The sequence below is a fragment of the Eurosta solidaginis genome, chromosome 1 (assembly GCF_040869045.1).
Source record: "Eurosta solidaginis isolate ZX-2024a chromosome 1, ASM4086904v1, whole genome shotgun sequence".
NCBI classification, from domain to species: Eukaryota; Metazoa; Arthropoda; class Insecta; order Diptera; family Tephritidae; genus Eurosta; species Eurosta solidaginis.
The window spans coordinates 186,507,303-186,528,146 of record NC_090319.1 but is presented as its reverse complement, the minus strand read 5'-3'; the positions used below and the strand labels follow the sequence as shown (position 1 = coordinate 186,528,146).

The 20,844-nt window shown below is 38.3% G+C and overlaps 1 pseudogene; it reads right to left on the bottom strand.

Moving 5' to 3' along the window:
- Positions 1 to 786: 786 nt before the first annotated feature.
- LOC137239191 (ubiquitin carboxyl-terminal hydrolase isozyme L5 pseudogene) lies at positions 787 to 2,465 on the bottom strand (annotated as a pseudogene).
- Between the last annotated feature and the right edge of the window lie 18,379 nt (positions 2,466 to 20,844).

The window sequence follows — 20,844 nt, the reverse complement described above, 5'->3', positions numbered from 1 at the left end:
GGAACCCGTCACATAAAACGACATTAGTACAAATAAAGCAGAGATACGAGGTATAGAGGGCCTGTAGTTTCCTATTAGAGAATCATGTAAGCGGCGGTGAGTTATGCCTATACTCGGACAGCCAAGCGATAGTACGCTGGTGTATCGCGAGACACCACTGAGGCAGTAAGGGTGAATCGGCTGTTTTTATCAATACGGAGTGACATACCCTCCAACTTCAAAAAAACAACGGACACCTGCAAAATCACCAAGCAAACTTGGCCTGATTACAACCAGAAAAGAACAGAGTTTCTATTAAATATGCATAGAAAAGAGATATTCAGGATCACATCCCCAAGAACAGAATATTGGTCGTTTGGCCTGCATTGGGATACAATTTCAATTCCGTTCAACGGCAGTGGAGGACTGTTGTAAGGAAACAGTCACCTACTTCGTCTGTGAGTGCCCAACACTTGAGAACATTAGGTATCGAACTAAAATATGCTCCATTAAAGACATCAGGAGACATTTTGATTTAAACAAATGGTTTGAGTAAAACAAACACAGCGTGTATTACGTAATTGGTTCCATGGGAACACAATGTGCATGAAAATGGCGATAGAGCGGGCGAGGTCTCCCGACCGGGCAGCATAGCCACCAACCAAACAATCAGGAGAGTCATAAGGTCAATTATTTTGTTACGCACCTCCATGTTTTAAAATGTTGACACCTGTTGAATTATAGTTCCATTTTATTGTTAAAAATAAAAGAAAATAAGATAAATTTCGCAACGGTTAAGATTTGCTTTTAGATACAGCAGCTTTGCCTTTCATATATGGGCATTAATTGACCTTGCTCTCCGAACATTCTAAGTAATTCAACGATGAATGTTAAATAATTCTGCTTACGCCAAATGTTTTCAATCTTATAGCGTTTCCGTTTTCCCCTTCATATTCAATTTTTGAACGCAATTTTGTTATTACCGTCTGACGAACTTCACCATCTCCAGTATCCATAGCACCGTCAGCAGTCGCCAACATTTTATCGATTTTCTGCTGATATATTTTCAATATATCTGACACCAAGGCAATAAGATTAGAATGTATTTCACCTTCGCTATATTTTTAAATACGTTTCTCGATTATGGGACGTACAACATCAATCCAATTTTGTTTGGAAGATACTGCGCCCACATCCAATGAACCTTCTTTCAAACCATCAAATTCATATAAACGTCCCTTAATTGGTAGGTATGTATCCAATAAAATAATAAACATCATCTTTATTTTGATTTTTTAAATCTACCTCATCAAGGGTTTGTCGTGATCTGAGCGAATTTTTGGTACAGTACTTAGAGTAAGCCCTTTTGTATAAGGATCAAAGGATTGCGAAAATTCTTTGAATTCAGTAAGTGTTGGTCCCAGTTTAATGTATTAATGGTCACAGTTCAACAGAATGCTAAGTATTGCCTGTGTTGCGCTTGCATTGTTAATGACTTGCTTTGCAAAGAATAAATTATCAACACGATCACCGCGTACAACGGATCCAGATGATTCATCATCCTGCACCCATTTAAAAAGGAAATGAGCCCATGTATGGGTTCGAGGTGTTTAAATAGGTCAGGTTCAAGATCTAGACTATAAATCTCCTCCACTTGAACGCCTTTACATCCAAATTCACGTACTATTTCCGTAAATACACCTGGATCGCTCTCAATTAAACACCAGCTGCCTGCGGCGTCGGACCTTCGTTTCGATTTGAATAGTATTACAATGATTTTTGTGAAATTTTAATTGAAATCAGCTAATTTTTATGTTCATTAAAATCAAAGAAAATTATTAAATAAGAATTGTCACACGTTTGAATGATAGAAAAGTCAACACAAAGCGGAATTTGAGAAAAAAGTGATGCCGTTGTATATTTTTCAGAAAAAAAACGATTTGTATGGTTTTACCTACATTTTTTCCTCTGAATAAAAAAGGAGTTTTGTAAAGCGACCACATTCTTATTTCTAAGGGCGTTCAAGATGGCGGCGTTAGAGCGAGAAACTGCTTACATCCACCACCTTCTATAATTCCATCATGAACCCAATGATTTAATTGTTGAACATTTTTTTGAAAAACATTTTAACGAATTTCTGCACTTTTTCAGAAATCTATAGAAAAGCATGAAAGCATCAAATTTAACTTTGAGTTATTTTGTAAATATATTCAAATAAAAGGAAATATTGAAGAATTCGCTATAATATCACACCAAACACTAATGACTGAAGCATTTATGGAGAACAATAATGTTGGTGATATAATTAAGGAAAAGTTTAGTAAATTTATTGAAAAAATGAAAACATTTCAAGAGCGAGATAGTGGTTGGAGTCTAAGTGAAATTATCCAACTAGAAGTAAACATAAATAAATACCAACCAATTAGAGGCTTATTATTAATACTACTACCAAACGTAATAGCAGATAAAACAGCTTGTATTAACATTGTTAACAATGATATATATTGCTTTAAGTGGGCCATAATTTCATCTCTTTACCAACCCTCAAAACATGGACAAGGGTGTTCTTCATATCACATTAGAAATATCCAAGATTCCATTATAACTTTAATTAATGATAAAGTAGTCAATTTTGAAAATTTAAATTTCCCATTACAAATAAAAGATATTGAAATATTTGACTCAAATAATCCACATATTAGTGTAAATGTGTTTGGTATAGAAGACAATTTGGAAGTAGGCCCCTATTATTTAACAAAAAGAAGAAAAATCGCATCACATTAATCTTATTTCCTTATACAGTGATGATTTCAATGAAAGCCACTATGTTTGGTTAAAAAATTTAAGTAGATTAATGAGGGATCAAGTTACAAGCCATGAGCATAAATTTTATTTTTGCAATACATGTCTAATACATTTTAATAAGGAAGAAAAATTACTAACCCATAAATAGCATTGTAGAAAAATTGTAACCCGCATGCCTACACCTCAGAAAATATTAAAATTTGAAATTTTCAAAAAACAATTAGATATATATGCCGATTTCGAATGTATTCTAAAACCAATTGTTCGGCCGGGGTGCGTGTGCTCCTGGAGGTAGGTGGGCGCACCGGGGTCGATCTTAGTGGGAATAGGTGTATAGAATAGAAAATAAGCAAATAGACGAGATTTCTCGTTATAATATATGTGGTTTATTGGATAACTATATGAATTAGTTGGTTGAAATATTACCTGATAGTATTGTTGAAAATAGTGGAGATCGCTGGCGGCAGATATTAGCTGGTTGGCTGTTAGAATCCAAGAGGCCGGTTGTATAGCAAGCTACAACCGTTGACCCGCAAAATCCTCCGTTTTGGAGGGGAAAGGCACCCACACATCAACCCTGACATGCATATGCATGAGTGCTGACAAAAAGCACACATACACGTGCATGTACAAGTTAGCACCAACTAAGTCAACATTCGAGCTGACGCTAATGTAAAGAGCTTAGTCAGCAATACGCAAGTTGATGGCTCAAAATACTTAATAATAATTTTGAAGCAAACAGGAAAAGGCCCAGACGCCTGATCAGCAAAAACACAAATATTGTGAACGACATCCGGAATTGAATTGGGAACAACATCCGCCATGCGCCGAACGAAATAATGCTGGCACAGGTAGAATTAATGCTGGCACAGGTAGAATTAAGTTATATTTAGAACTAATTTACCATTTTAAGTCAGTCAGTTGTAAGTCAGTCAGTTGTAAGCAGTTAGTTGTAAATGTTTAGTTTTAATTAGTGAGTAACAAAGTAAGGTCTTACGACCAATAATTAAATTAGTGAATAAATAATAATAAAGGTCTTGAGACCCAAAAAAATTATTTTTTTAGTAACCTTAACAAAGGATACAATAATTGGCGCCCGAGCTAAAAGGCTTGGCTTGGTAAACTTATAGTGTTGTAAAATCGGTATAAAGCTTAATAAAGTGCCGCGAAGGAAACTGTTATCAAAAAATTCCAAAAGTGCCACCAGTATAGCATTAACTTTCAAAAAAAGTGCCACAATACAAAAAGTGCCACAATAGAAAGAAAACCGGTAGAAAAAAACTTTCAATAAATACCACAAATAATAAAGTGCTACGAAAGAAAAACTATTCCAGTTTGTATTACTAAACGATACCTATAAGAAGAGGCGTGAAAGGGGTAGTGAAAACTTACAAACTTCCCGGACGCCCCAACGATACCAGCCAAGGAGCCACCCCCAGCAACAAGGTATAAGCCAGTGTACCACGAGTACCGCCAGGAAAAGGGAAGAATACACACTTATCGAGATGGAGCTGAAATTAATGTAAGAAAATATTTATATATTTAAGAAAAATATTTAAAAACAAAAAAATTCAAATCTACTAAATTTTGAAATTTCATCTTAAAAACGCATATTTGAAAAATTTAGAAAGTAATAAGCGAAAAAAAATATATCCCCTTCATTTTTCCAATTACAAAATTCGCTATACCCAAACAAAAGTACAAGATTTAGTAAACGAGGATGTTCAAAATGAGGAAATATTAAAAGAACACACACGAGCACATAGAAACAGGGATGAAAACAAAAAAACAACTAATACAAAAATATTACTTTCCAAAAATGACAGCAAGAATAGAAAATATAATTAAACAGTGCAAAGTTTGTAAAGAAAATAAATATGACCGTCACCCTAATAAACCACATCTACTTAAAACCCCAATTCCCCAGTACCCTGGAGAAATAGTTCACATAGATATCTATAATACGGAGAAACGCCTGGTACTAACAGCAGTAGATAAATTTTCTAAATATGCCCAGGTAAGAATAATACAGTCAAAAGCAATAGAAGATATCAGAGAACCTTTGCGATAATACTCTTCGCATTTGGTGTACCTAAGACAATAGTTATCGACAATGAAAAGTCCCTAAACTCACTATCCATACAATTCATGGTAGAAGATCAACTTGGAATTAAAATCTTTAAAACACCCCATACGCAAGCACAGTTAATGGTCAAGTGGAAAGGTTTCATTCCACCTTATCGGAAATTATGCGCTGCCTCCAAACAGAACGCACCCATCGTTCATTTCAAGAACTATTAGATAGATGCACATATGAATATAATTACTCCATACACTCAGCAACAGGAAAACGACCTATAGAAACATTTTTCGGTAGACGAGTCTCGATAGACCCAGAACAATACGAGAATTCACGGCGAGAAAACATAGAAACCCTTCGGAAAAGACAAGAAAAGGATTTAGAAATCCATAATAAAACACGGAAACCCATTAAGACATACACCCCTGGTGACATAATTTATGTTAGGATTAATAAAAGAATAGGATCAAAACTCACTTCTAGATATAGGAAGGAAATCGTGAAAGAAGATAAATCTAGTGTAGTAATTACTGAAAAAGGAAGAATAGTACATAAGAGTAACATTAAGACTTAATATGATTTTAGTAAAATAAGAAACTCCCCCTTCAAAATTCTCTCTTACAGACTTCTCGTGCACCTAGTGTACGCGGACTTTAAAATAATAGATTACTCCAACTCTCAACTTGCAACATTTAATACGGGACAAACCAAAATTCAAACAGGAACTTACAAAATTATACATAAAATAGATCTGGACGTATGCCAAAAGACACTAAATGAACTTAGCCATACCATTAGGACACAAATCAATGAAGGAAACCCCCTCTTGCCCATCCTCAATAATGAATTAAGATCAATACAAGATTATTTGAATAGACTTAAACCAAGGAAATTTAAAAGAGCAATTAATGAACTAGGAACCATCTGGAAGTGGATCGCAGGAAATCCCGACCACGACGACCAAGTCATCTTAGAAAATGAAATAAATAATATAGTTGAAAATAATAACCAGCAAGTGGTAATTAATAAAGTAATTTTTGATAAAATAAATGAAATTACAGCAATTTCTAATAAAATCGCGAAATCCATACAAACGGATGAACACACTCAACATAATTTTGCTATTGAAATGAAATATAAGTTAAAAATTATAAAAAAAGAAATAATTAATATAGACTATGCGATACATTGGGCTAAGGCCGGCATAGTCAACTCCTATATATTTTCAAATGAAGAAATTATGTTAATTAAATCAATATATGAAAAAAACAATTTTACCCTAAGTAGTATAGAAGAATCACTAGAAATCGCAAGCGTAAAAATTGCAACAAACGATAAAATGTTATTTTACATAATAGGATTACCAATAACAAATGAAGACATTTGTGAGTCAATTTTGATAAAACCTATAAAGATAGGAAAATTTATTAATAAAGTCCCTTACGAGGACATTGTAACATGTAATAATAACGTAGTATATGGAATTGAATCTAAATGTAAAGAAAATAATAATGTAAGAATATGTAACCGTAAGGCTATAGTAGACATTAGCAACACTACCTGTGTCCCACCTCTACTGAGAAGCAAGCCAGCAGAATGCGTTTTTGTTAATAACCAGCACATCCCAACCGTAGAAAGCATCACTCCTGGCATCCTACTACTAAATCAATACAACGGCACTATAGATATCGACAACCTAAAAGTAAACCTGACAGGGTCATACGCAATACAGTACCATAATTCCACAGTTCGTATCAATAAACAGATATATTCTTTTAACGAACTACTAACCAGCAAACCTCTACCTGCAATTCTCCAGTCAAATGTCCCATCAAAACAAGAAGAAGAAATCCTAAGTTTGGAAATGATGAAGGAACTCCATATAAATAACACAAATCGTATAAATTCATTGCGCACAAAACACAAAGCAGCCATAATCACAAATTTTTCTCTAATAATCATGATAATAATCTGCCTAGGAGGACTCATATTCGCACCAGTAATAAGAAGACATTTTACAAAGGAACCAGAAGAGCTATCAAGCTACAAAGTAAGCATCCAGGTAAACGATAACAAGGAACCTGTAGCATCCGAAATCCCTTCTTTAACAAACGAGGACGTTCGTTTTTGGGGTGGAGGAGTTAGCACCAACTAAGTCAACATTCGAGCTGACGCTAATGTAAAGAGCTTAGTCAGCAATACGCAAGTTGATGGCTCAAAATACTTAATAATAATTTTGAAGCAAACAGGAAAAGGCCCAGACGCCTGATCAGCAAAAACACAAATATTGTGAACGACATCCGGAATTGAATTGGGAACAACATGCGCCATGCGCCGAACGAAATAATGCTGGCACAGGTAGAATTAAGTTATATTTAGAACTAATTTACCATTTTAAGTCAGTCAGTTGGAAGTCAGTCAGTTGTAAGCAGTTAGTTGTAAATGTTTAGTTTTAATTAGTGAGTAACAAAGTAAGGTCTTACGACCAATAATTAAATTAGTGAATAAATAATAATAAAGGTCTTGAGACCCAAAAAAATTATTTTTTTAGTAACCTTAACAAAGGATACAATAATTTACATGCATGTGGCGGTGATGGTGTGGGTGGTTATAAATTAAAACGAGTATCGAGTATCTATTTGCAGAGTTGCATTGGGGCACCGCAATCAGATACGGAAAAGTTAGGCATCCTGCCTAAACATGCCGGCCCCCTTGCAATACGCAACATCGTTTTACCCCCACAGATCTCCGACCGCTGAAAAGCAACGAGAAAAACGTTTGCATTAAAACTAAACTTAACCTAAATCACGTATTTCGCCAGCGTCGCTGGTGACCGGGAGTCCTGCCCGACTTGCGCAATATGCCACCCACGCTAGGATGAAAAACAAACATTAGAAGTGGAGGAAAGTGAACATTTCTTGCCTTTGGTTATACATAATTCTTAACTATATATAGAATCCATGAAGTGATATGCCGTAGAAGGTCAATCGTGCGAGACGAAGAGGCCGAGGTCTCCGTTCCAGACTGGCAAACAATTTTTTTTTGTTGGACGGAGAGGCCGCGGTCTCCGTTCCAGATTCGCATTATTTTTGTTTGGTTGGACGAAGAGGCCGTAGTCTCCGTTCCAGACTCGCATAATTTTTTTTAGGTTTTTTTGGGCTGGACGAAGAGGCCGAGGTCTTCGTTCCAGCGTCTAATGTATCGTGTCGCTCTCCGGGCGACTGCCTTTTTTGTTGGAGCAGGTGTGGCATCTTTTGAGGTGCCAGGGCGAGTGACCGTGAGGTTGGTTGGGTGAAGCGGAGGTGTTTTATTACAAAACGTATGTTAAAATAGATGAATTAAGTGCATATGCAAAGCATATTATTAAATACAATTTTTACCAAGCAGAGATGCGTTATTTACGTTCACCTGACATAAATTTGCAGATTGGCAATGCGTTCTCCGCGACGCGTTCTATCTGCACGTACCATTATGCTAAATGTACAATGCAACCCTGTCGTGTATTTATTGGTCAGCTGATAGCTGGTATGGTGAGTTTGTCTAATTTCGGGACTTGGTCATGTCGGGATTCTTTAATTTCGGGACTCGGATTGTTTTTGTACCGAGCCCTTATAATGACTGTTTGTGATGTTTGTTGTCGAAAAACAACAAGTCCTGCCCCCGCCAAAAAGCAGGCAGTACCGACGGCAAAAAAAATCAAAAAACAATTTTTTTTGTTTTTTTGTTTGTAGATGAGAGCAATTAATTTTTAAGGAGGTGTTTGCCTTTATTTTTTTTTGTGCGTAAGTATGTTTTGGGACTGCCCGGGTCAAAAAGGCCGATCCCGATTTTTTTCCTTTTGCGTGTATTCGGTACCAGTGTGCTTCATTTTGATGCAGCACTAATATGATATGCCGAACCAAGTAGGCATACAGACATACATATGTACATACGTTGGTTACAAATATGCCAACGGCAAAAGACAAAACAAATGAACATTCATACACACCCGTGTATAGAATGTAAAATTCCGATGAATTGATAGAAACGGTAAAAAAATCGAATGATTTTTTTCGTTCTTTCAATTCTTTGACTGCGGCGCTTGAAGCATAACGCATGGACAATTGTGGAAGAAAATGGTAAGTTAATTTTAAGACTTGGTAATTGGATATCTTCTTTTATTTCATATTAAAAATTAAATTATTTTATTTTCAGGTGGCTAGTGATGGATGCAGGCGGTTGGCGTGATCCCGGGCATTATTGGTTTTGTGTGTCGTTCCCTTTTTATAATTTTATGAATATTCTAATTTCTTATTCTTTGTTTCATTTCAGATAAGTACTTCTTTAAAAATACAGCCTGCCGGACAAAACGCTTCAAATTCTATAAATTTTAGTTGCAAGCTAAAGCAAAGAAAAGTAAATTATTTGCATTGTCAGGAATATCTGGATTTTGTACGTGTTCACAATTTTTCCCATCTCATCGCATATACGTTTTGTGTGTTGTCTTGCATTTTATTTAATAATATATAGTATAAATATATTAACTTTCAAAAGAAGTGCGGAAATTTAACAAAAAAAAAAATGGCACTTTCTTAAAAAGGAGTAGCCAAAGTCAGGATAAATTTCTCTCGCTGCCAAAGCCGAGTTGTGATGAAGTGAAACTTACAAAACGATCCTCCGAACAAATGTCCCAACTCTGCATGAACGATGACTACTGGGATGTTACCTTTATAGTGGAAAATTAACGCATGCCGGCACATCGCGTTATCTTGGCTGCACGTAGCGAATATTTTCGTGCGCTACTGTTTGGCGTGCTCTGCGAATCAAGACAGAGGGAGATTGAGTGGCAAATTCCTGCTGAGGCTTTTAAAGCTTTGCTAAAATACATATATTCAGTGCGTATGCCACTCGCATAAATGGATGAGGAGAATATATTGGATACTTTGGGTTTGGCCAATCAATTCGGTTTCAGTAAATTAGAAAATTCTATATCACAATATTTACGGTACTATTTTGCATTGAACAATGTTTGCACTATATTAGATGCTGCGCATTTATATAATTTAGGAAAGCTTACTGAAGTTTGTTTGACATTCATGGATCGTAATGCTACAGATGTTTTACAACATGAATCTTTTCGAGCGTTATGGAATCATTAGAGGAAGTGTTGAGTTGAGACTCATTTTTTTTTTTTTTTGTAGCTTGAATATTTGATTGGCTTTGTCGGGTTGTAAAATCGTCGCCCTTTCTGCAAAAAAGATTCTGAATGTCATGGTGTGTACACCTTATTAATGAAGCTTTATCAACCAGTTTCCATTAACAAGCTTTACTGCTTTAACTATCAACCGGCCAAAGATAATTTTCCAAAGTCATCAGGTTGGGATTTCTTTAAATTGGAGAATGAGTTCAAACGTATGCGTGTTCCATATGAAGTTTGGACATTGTGCACTTTGAATCTGAACTATAATTATGTGACGCGTAACCGCGTCAAATTTGTGTGCCCCAAGAAGCTAATACGGCAATGCTAATTGGCAGTTCCCGATTTCGTTCGAAAGGACGTCTTCCGGCGCTCAAATATTTGCATTCAGATAAGGCATCCATTTTTCGCTGCAGTTAGCCTTTGTCGGGTTTTAGCGCGCGCGGTGTAGAGGATTATGACTTTTAGTTAATTATTGCTGCAATGCAGCAACCAATAAATTTGTGCTCAGTAAAGTAAATGTGCACCATCGCAGCCAGTACAACGCAAAAAAAAAACTTCCACAGATGGCACATTTCTGCCTGCGGGGCTCAAAGCGTTGGAATGCCGCTTATTCCACACAGTTTGGCCAATATACAGGCTTCATTGGTGTGCCACATTTTGTTCTGCAATGTGTCGATTGCTTGGCGATCAGGGTATATCCGTTGTTAGTGATATATTAAAATATATTGTTAAGTCACGCATACAAGGCACATTGCCGCAGTTTACAAAACCCTTAATGGGTGCAATGCCAAAAACTTGCAAATCACCACGTTGTGAATATGGTTCACCGGGCGTACTGAGCGAATATCCGGCACATCTTTACGGATATCGTACAGTCTCCAGAAGCAAAAATTGATCTTATTAGTGTGGTATGTTATTGTACCCAATATATTTTGAATTTTTTTTCTTTTTATTAATAAATTTTTCTTTTCTTTTCGGGTTGTCGCGTTATGATCTTAACGATGGAGGCCTGCAGAAGAATAAATTACAGGACAGAATTTCCCGATGTTGAGAAACCGACAGCCCGAGCCTATTATGAGAACACGCTGAGATGTGCTACATGGGCCTTGATCGAATGGAAGGGTGGTTATTTGCGGGTTATTTTTCTGCAAGCAGTGCAATGGCTAGAAACCGACGAAGTTAGGCGGATGCCTAATGCGCGCATAGAAGGTAAGGCATAAAACGAAGCTATGTGTAGTTTACAATAGGGGTCGACTGGTAAACCCGGTCACAAAACGCTGGGAGTTGTAAAATTAGAAGAAAAAGGAGATATCATTTAAAATAGTTGTATATTATAGTGTGTATCAACATTATGTTCTAACTGGTAAGCTAGAATCATCGGCGGGGCATGAGGGGCAACAAGAAAATAAATAGAACACCCGATGTGCTAGTACAGCTGGATAATAACCATACATGGTTGAGAACCGATAGCCGGAGATGTGAATGATTTTGTTAGATCTCCTTTTACTGTGCCTTCCCGCCCTCGAAATAGTTTCGAAACGTTTGTTTCAAAGTTGTACATTTTGAATGAAGAGGTTTATAAACTTAAATTTAAAGATGTTAAACAAGTACATGCCCGTACATAAATTACTTGATTTCCCGTAGAAAATAAATGTCTGCAATGAGCGTTTACCTTATGGGAATTTGAAAATTTCTGAAAGACAAGGTTATTGACAGACGTTTCCAAACTGCTACGGAAGGTTCTGATCAACAAAATCTCCGAACTTCAAGTCAAATGTATAATTTACTGCATCATAACTTAAAATCTCTGATTTTGAAGAAGGATATCCTTTTTTTGTAAAATTGAGTGAATGTTTGATCGCTTGACGGTATAGACACTTATCGTAACAGGTTGAAATGTTGATTTACGAAATATATATAAAAGGAGACAAACTTCGCTGGCTAGTTAGGCGACAAAAGAAAAAAGGGCCCAGCTTGACGCGCTACTATTATTAAGTGCTGCGTGATCTGCGATGCAGTTTTGCATATTTAATTTGAATACCTCTGCTTGTACGTCACGGATTACCCAAAGTTAAACCATTCGATTTCTAGAACTAATGATGTTTAGATTTTGATTCTCTCTAACGAGCGAAACCTCCCATCCGGTTTGTTTGGTGCTTCGAATTCAAATATCGCAAATGAAAATAAAAAATATATGTCCAATAATTTACGAAAAAAAAAGAAACACATTAAAGGTTTAATTTTCGTTGCATTTGCTGCAAAGGATAATATAGCCCTTTCGAAAAGGGCACGTATCTGGTTAGGTGAAACCTCTATGAGTAGTTGCGCATGCATTTTAACTTGATTATATTTATAGTTAAGAAATGGATTGACCTAATTCGAATATCGTTACTTTGTGTGACGCGTCTCTATTTGCGAATTTTGTTGCTGACTTCCGTTAATTGTCGTTAACAAATACAAATACGTTTGTATACTCATTTAGGTGAAAAAGAAATTATACATTTAAGCACAAGCGGTTCCGGGCGCAACGTGCCATTTATAGCAAACACACAAAAACATTTGAGGAACCTTGCAATAGGCAAATTGAATTTTTTATAATAATAAAAAAATTATTCAATTGTATTCTGTAGCAGACAGTGAATCTGCGTTGGGGTATGTTGGCCTCGTTAAGGGGAACGAGAGCTGGGTTTGATTTTGGCAAATTTAAATTATACAAAGGGCCGAAAGCCCTTAGATTCTGTGGCAGATCGGTCCGCCCTTCTGCGGTAGGCTTTTAAGATGTCCTCGTTATGGGATAACGAGTGAATGGGATGGTTTCTGGTGTCCTCGCTCGGGGCGAGGGAGTGAACTTGGGGATTTCCGGTTCAGGGGGCCCCGGTTAATATTGTTAAAAAAAAATAGAGAAAAAAAATGCTTTTTGTTTGCGAGCTTTTGGTAAGCTCTACCGCGTCTTCGTGCATCTCGCTCCTTTTCCCCATTGCCCACCAATAGTCAGGTGTAGGATTCCCTCCGGTAGACTCGACACGAGACCGGGGGTAGAGAACAAAAAAAAGAGAAGATGTAGGATCGTCCTCCGGTAGAATCGCACCATCACGAGACGGGGGGGTTGATAATAATTAGGGCCTCGGGAGAGACACAAGCTTAGGGATAGCGGGGCATCACGGCGCGTGGTTGAACGCATCTTTATGTCCCACGCTCCCTTTCCCCATTGCCATCGCGTAGTACGTTTTAGTATTCCCCTCCGGTAGACTCGCACCATCACGAGACCGGGGGGTTGATTATAATATATGGCTCGGGAGAAACGCAGGCTTAGGGATAGAGAGACATGAAGACGCGGGTTCCTTAATATGCTTTCTATGCTATCACCAACCGTGGGCTTCTGATTTTAGGTAGTCGGGGGAAATAGCATTTTGGTTTTTGGGGTTTTGTAAGGCGGAATTTGGCCCCTTGCATTTAAGCCTCCTTGTCGTGGGACGGAAGGAGTACCAATTTCGTAATTGGTATTATCAGTGATGAACCAGAACGAGAATTGTCTACAGATGTTAAATATTTATATCAAATGGCCAAAGCAATTTCAAATGGTGTTGTTTCAGTTCATTTAGCTAACATAAAACCAGGACCAGTTGTACGTTCTCGATGGCTAACCAAAGCAAGCAGGATATAAATACATCATCGGAAAATTTGAAAACTTTAGCAGTTTATCTTAATTGAATTTATATGCCAATGTATTTCAATGTAAAATATTATAATTCTGTTATATACGGCAGTGTACTTTTATCAAAGTTTATTCGTTGGACACGATACCTACCACGTAATTTACTTAATATTGTAAACTAGCTTATTTCATTTCATTTATTTATTGACAGTATTAGCACAATAAGATCTTGTATGATCTTTTATAATGTAACAATGGTTACTTATTAATGAGTATAATTTTTTTTGTCCGTGGGTTTTACCACAAGTTTCTGTAAAAGTATGCAACCTACGCGTAACTGGCCATGGGTAAAACAGGAGTTGGTAAGATTGACTTCTGCTACAGATAATGACCGTTGTTTTATGATATAATCATATTTGTAACAGGATTCCCTTCGCGTAGGTGAGGTTGACAATTGAGTTGCAGAAGCTCTGAAGCTATAAAGGTTTTTATTGCCCTCATCAATCCCTTGATTCGCAGCTAATGATCGTCCTTGAGCTTCATTGATAGGGATAGGAAATTTGAGGCATTTAAAATTGAAAAGTCAAACCTATCGGTATCAATGGAATCCTTGGTTTTAAACTTTTTTCTTTTCGAAATTCTCCGATAAAATGAATTGCTTCAATGACATTCGTAAAAGTTTTGTGATGAAAAGCCTTGTCCCACTACATAAGTGTGGAGAATCGAAATAACGAAGCATAAATATTTTGATATTATGCACCTTTTTAAAGATCAATCGATGAGGAGAAATTTCTGATGGCTCAAAAGAGCTAATAAACTCAATCGGATATGCACAGCTTGGGACTCTTCCACGATTGTGTTAATAGAGTGATAAGTTGTCTTGGTTCTAGTAATATTAACATCCTCATTTTAAGGTGCCTAAAATGCCTTTTCTCAAAGCCATTTATAGTTTGTAAAGATAGATTCAATATTTGGAAGAAACATTAGCTATTAAAGCTTCATGTGATATCATAATTTCTCAAAAACTTTCAGGAAAAGGACTCAAATCTGTTAGTAAAGAAATAGGAATTTTGCCATAATTAATTTCAAGATGTTGTTTAGCAGAAGCTGCTGCTGGAGTGTTTCCGCCCAAAATGCCCTCTCATATTTCTATAGAGAGTAAATTTTTGTACGTAAAGGCGTCTATAGATGAAAAAGCACGCATTTATTTCAACTGCGGCTGTTCCAGCAAGTAACAGGAAAGCACCACTTCTGGAATGATCATTACACCTTAAATTCTTAAGGGTTCGGTGTAAAATTTGCAGCGACTGTTTATGAGTCATGGTGCACACATCGCACACCCTCACTTTGGCCTGACCGTTTGCTTATATTGCACATTGGTGTATCAGATGTTTGCAGATAGTGGTTATTTAAATTCGGAGTTGTACGTCCACCACACAAAGGGTATCCCCGGTATCTTAGAAAGCAACTGCCATAGTGATTTCTCTTTTTGCTCTTACATAAATTAATCAAATTAAACAGAAATGTTTTTTCCGGTTCCTCCAGGCGTATCCAAAAATACTAACCCTAAAGATAACATAAAAGAATACTAAAGGAATAACAGCCAAACCCAACTCTGCAATCAAACTTTACGTGTTGAAATAACCAAAGTTTTTAAGGTAGCCATAGATCTGAAAGCCCCACTTGTCCTGTTTTTTTTTTTCAATTCCATATATTACTGGTGCTGTTAGGACTTAACGTCATATAGCTCCTTACCAATTTTCATTATTCCATTTGTATGGTAGGTGCCACCCTCTTTTTATACTCAGTTGAGCAGAGCTCACAGAGTATATTAACTTTGATTGGATAACGGTTGGTTGTACAGGTATAAAGGAATCGAGATAGATATAGACTTCCATATATCAAAATCATCAGTATCGAAAAAATGTGATTGAGCCATGTCCGTCCGTCTGTCCGTTAACACGATAACTTGAGTAAATTTTGAGGTATCTTGATGAAATTTGGTATGTAGGTTCCTGGGTGCTCATCCCAGATCGCTATTTAAAATCAACGATATCGGACTATATCCACGCCCACTTTTTCGACATCGAAAATTTCGAAAAACCGAAAAATTGCGATAATTCATTACCAAAGACGGATAAAGCGATAAGGCTTGGTAGGTGAGTTGAATATATGACGCAGAATAGAAAATTAGTAAAATTTTTGACAATATACGTGGCACCGCCCACTTTTAAAAGAAGGTAATTTAAAAGTTTTGCAAGCTGTAATTTGGCAGTCGTTGAAGTTATCATGATGAAGTTTGGCAGGAACGTTACTCCTATTACTATATGTATGCTTAATAAAAATTAGCAAAATCGGAGAATCACCACGCCCACTTAAAAAAAAAGTTTAACAAAAAATTTAATATCTTTACAGTATATAGGTAAGTAAATTGTATCAACATTCGACTCCAGTAATGATATGGTGCAATAAAATACAAAAAAAAAGAAAATTTCAAAATGGGCGTGGCTCCGCCCCTTTTCATTTAATTTGTCTAGGATATTTTTAATGCCATAAGTCGAACAAAAATTTACCAATCCTTGTGAAATTTGGTAGGGCCTTAGATTTTAGGACGATAACTCTTTTCTATGAAAAAGGAAGCCACGCGCAGTTTTTATACACAGTCGACCGTCTGTCCTTCCGCTCAGCCGTTAACACGATAACTTGAGGAAAAATCGATATATCTTTACTACACTCAGTACACGTTCTTATCTGAACTCACTTTATATTGATGTAAAAAATGGCCGAAATCCGACTATGACCTCGCCCACTTTTTCGATATCGAAAGTTACGAAAAATGAAAAAAATGCCATAATTCTATACCAAATACGAAAAAAGGAATGAAACTTGGTAAATGGATTGGTTTATTGACGCAAAATATAACTTTAGAAAAAAACTTTGAAAAATGGGTGTGACACCTACCATATTAAGTAGAAGAAAATGAAAAAGTTCTGCAGGGCGAAATCAAAAACCCTTGGAATCTTGGCAGGAATACTGTTCGTGGTATTACATATATAAATAAATTAGCGGTACCCGACAGATGATTTTCTGGGTCACCCTGATCCACATTTTGGTCAATATCTCGAAAACGCCTTCACATATACAAATACCCACACTCCTTTTAAAATACTCATTAACACCTTTTATTTGATACCCATATCGTACAAACAAATTCTAGAGTCGCCCTAGTTCACCATTACGGCGATATCTCGAAAAGGCGTCCACCTATAGAACTAAGGCCCACTCCCTTTTAAAATACTCATTAACACCTTTCACTTGATACCCATATCGTACAAACAAATTATAGATTCACCCCTGGTCCACCTTTATTGCGATATCTCGAAAAGGCGTCCACCTATAGAACTAAGGCCCACTCTCTTTTAAAATACTCATTAACACCTTTCATTTGATACCCATATCGTACAAACAAATTCTAGAGTCAGACCGGGTCCACCTTTATGGCGATATCCCTAAATGGCGTCCACCTATAGAACTATGGCCCACTCCCTCTTAAAATACTCTTTAATACCTTCCATTTGAAACCCATGTCATACAAACACATTCCAGGGTTACCCTAGGTTCATTTTCCTACATGGTGATTTTCCCTTATTTTGTCTCCATAGCTCTCAGCTGAGTATGTAATTTTCGGTTACACCCGAACTTAGCCTTCCTTACTTGTTTTATATTAAAGTTATGTTTAGCCTATGACAATCTTTGGAAGGTTTCTAGTGGGTGATTTATACCTACATACAAACATCCATATTTTTAACTTTATATGTATACTAGCTTATGCCCGTGGGTTTTACCCCACGTTTCTATAAAAATATGCAAGATACGCGTAACTGGCCATCGGTAAAACATTAGTTGGTAAGATTGACTTCTGCTACAGCTAATGACTGTTGTTTTATGATATAATCATATTTGTAACAGGATTCCCCTCGCGTAGGTGAGGTTGACAATTGAGTTGCAGAAGCTGTGAAGCTATAAAGGTGTGTATTGCCCTCATCAATCCCTTGATTCGCAGCTAATGATCGTCCTTGAGCTTCATTGATTGGGATAGGAAATTTGAAGCTTTTAAAATTGAAAAGACAAACTATCGGTATCAATGGAATCCTTGGTTTTAAACTTTTTACTTTTCGAAATTTTCCGATAAAATGAATTGCTTCAATGACATTCGTAAAAGTTTTGTGATGAAAAGCCTTGTCCCACTATATAAGCGTGGAGAATTGAAATAACGAAGCATAAATATTATGATATTATGCGCCCTTTTTAAGGCTCAATCGATGAGGAGAAATTTCTGATGGCTCAAAAGAGCTAATAAACTCAATCGGATATGCACAGCTTGGGACTCTTCCACGACTGTGTTAATAGAGTGATAAGTTGTCTTGGTTCTAGTAACATTAACATCCTGATTTTAAGGTGCCTAAAATGCCTTTTCTCAAAGCCATTTATAGTTTGTAAAGATAGATTCAATATTTGGAAGAAACATTAGCTATTAAAGCTTCATGTGATGTCATAATTTCTCAAAAACTTGCAGGAAAAGGACTCAAATCAGTTAGTAAAGAAATAGGAATTTTGCCATAATTAATTTCAAGATGTTGTTTAGCAGAAGCTGCTGCTGAAGTGTTTCCGCCAAAATGCCCTCTCATATTTCTATAGAGAGTAAGTTTTTGTACGTAAAGGCGCCTATAGACGAAAAAGCACGCATTTATTTCAACTGCGGCTGTTCCAGCAAGTAACAGGAAAGCAGCACTTTTGGGATGATCATTACACCTTAAATTCTTAAGGGTTCGGTGTAAAACTTGCAGCGACTGTTTATGAGTCATGGTGCACACATCGCACACCCTGACTTTGGCCTGACCGTTTGCTTATATTGCACATCGGTGTATCAGATGTTTGCAGATAGTGGTCATTTAAATTCGGAATTGTACGTCCACCACACAAAGGGTATCCCCAATATCTTAGAAAGCAACTGCCATAGTGATTTCTCTTTTTCCGGTTCTTCCAGGCGTATCCAAAAATACCAACCCTAAAGATAAAATAAAAGTATACTAAATGAATAACAGCCAAGCCCAACACTGCAATCAGGCTGGCGAAAATCCTTGGGCTGAACCCTCCCAGAGGGTGTCGGCTGGTAATACCACAACATTTTCCCCTTCCAGGGAGTGCTAGATAAGTTTGGGAATCATTTCCATTTGTGCCCCAGCTCCCTAATAGCTCAGGCATATGGAAATGGTTTTCAAAAGTGGCCTCAAGGTGTGAACCGGACCACGCCCAGTTGAAAAGGTGGTCAACCCCTAATCCAGGGTGTTATGCGTTTCCGTTCCCATTGGATGGTTTGCAGTCAGGGGTATCCGACTGTATTTTTACGGAGCCTCCCGGATACCGGTCCACCTCCGGGAGTAACGGCGACTTGCTGCGGCATGGAGCTCTACCGCAGTCGAACGCATTGTTCCCCTTTCCCTTTTTTTCAGGCTGCCGAACGCTCTCATCTTAGTAGGCAGCCGACGAACCAGTTAGTATGAATAGAGAAAAAAACCAAGCCTCGGATCCCTGCACGGGCAAAGATGCCGCCCTTGGGCTAGGCGTTAAAAAAGTAAATAATCCGTCGGGAACCGCACAGACGGCGCAGACCAGGCCTCCACGGCCTCAACATACTTCTCGGCCACCTGTGCTAGCTAGTGGAAAGACTAAACCCCTTGAGGGCAAGTCCAATCCCGCGGCAGCCGGCAAAGCTAGCCTCAAAGATGGAAAGCAGCGTTCGACTGAGCAAGCACAGGAGGCCCGTCCAACGTCCGTACCGGGTACCTCTCGCCAGCAGGGGGAAACTGCAGTAAGTCCTACACGGAAAAGTACTGACTCTAGCGCTGCAAAGCTATCTAGCAAGCCGGCTGAACCCCTTGAGGGTTCCAAGGCAAGTAAGCGAATCCCGATATCGGTCCGCAACCAGCGGAACATACGCAACGCCGCCAAAATCGTTGAGAGATTTGGCAACTCTCCCAGCGACAAGTTGACGGCAGACCAAAAAAGTTCTCTGGCCTCGGCCAGGAAGATTATTGCTGCCAAGAAGAGCAGCAATAACAACCCCATCCCCCAAGTTACTGCGACTACCTCTTCTGCCACCAAACAATTTTCTGACCCGAAGATGCCTGCCTTTAAAAGACAAAGGTCTATGGGAAATGCCTAGAGCGTTCCCAAAAGGCACAAGCCTTCGCCCACTACTCCCCCTGCACTGGCCAAAACCTTCAGCGAGGCGGCTACGGCCAACTCTACGCTGGCGGTTTTGAACCGCGGTCAGCCGGATGGGAACATGACCCCGGATAATTGGAAGGATGTCCTTAACGGCCTTCTCAAGATCTTTAAGGACATCGTGACCATACTGGTGATGCCGGCTGGTACCAGGGCAGGGTCAAGCTTGTTTCCAGCGCCGATCAGCTTCGCTAGGACAGCTGTGGCCTGGGACGAGCTTGCATGCGGTCCGTTTACCGCCTCGAGCGAATTCGCAACCGCCACAACGAATCTCGGGGACCCATGCAACACCTTGAGTGGACATGGGGCCGATATCGAACTGGTACGCAGCACTCCGGATGCTGAGAGCGATACACTCTCGGTATCTGAGTTTGCGGGCCAGTTCTTTACTGGCATGTACGAGCAACTTCTGCTCGAATCCGACCCGTCGGATGCCGAATTCGACGATAGATACTGAAGCCGACCTTTAACGGCCGCGCAGGTACTGCAAATAAACCTGCACCACTCTAAGACAGCCTCGGCTGCCCTAATATTACGCCTCAGCACAACATATGAGGACGTCGTTCTAGTCCAGGAGCCTTGGGTCGTTGGCAGGAAGGTCTGTGGGCTCTATTCTAAGGATTACCAGCTGGTGACACCACCCGTGACAGGTAAAATCAGATCTTGTATTCTAATAAAGAAAACTCTAGTATTTATTCTGCTATCTCTTTTTAGCGACTAGGACTTTACCTGCATAAGCCCCGAGCTACAGGACCGAACGCTCTGGCTGATGTACGCCTATCTGGCGCACGATCACCGAACTTCTGTGCAGCACCGGCTCTGCAAAGCGGTACTGATGGCCCACAGTAAAGGGTTCCC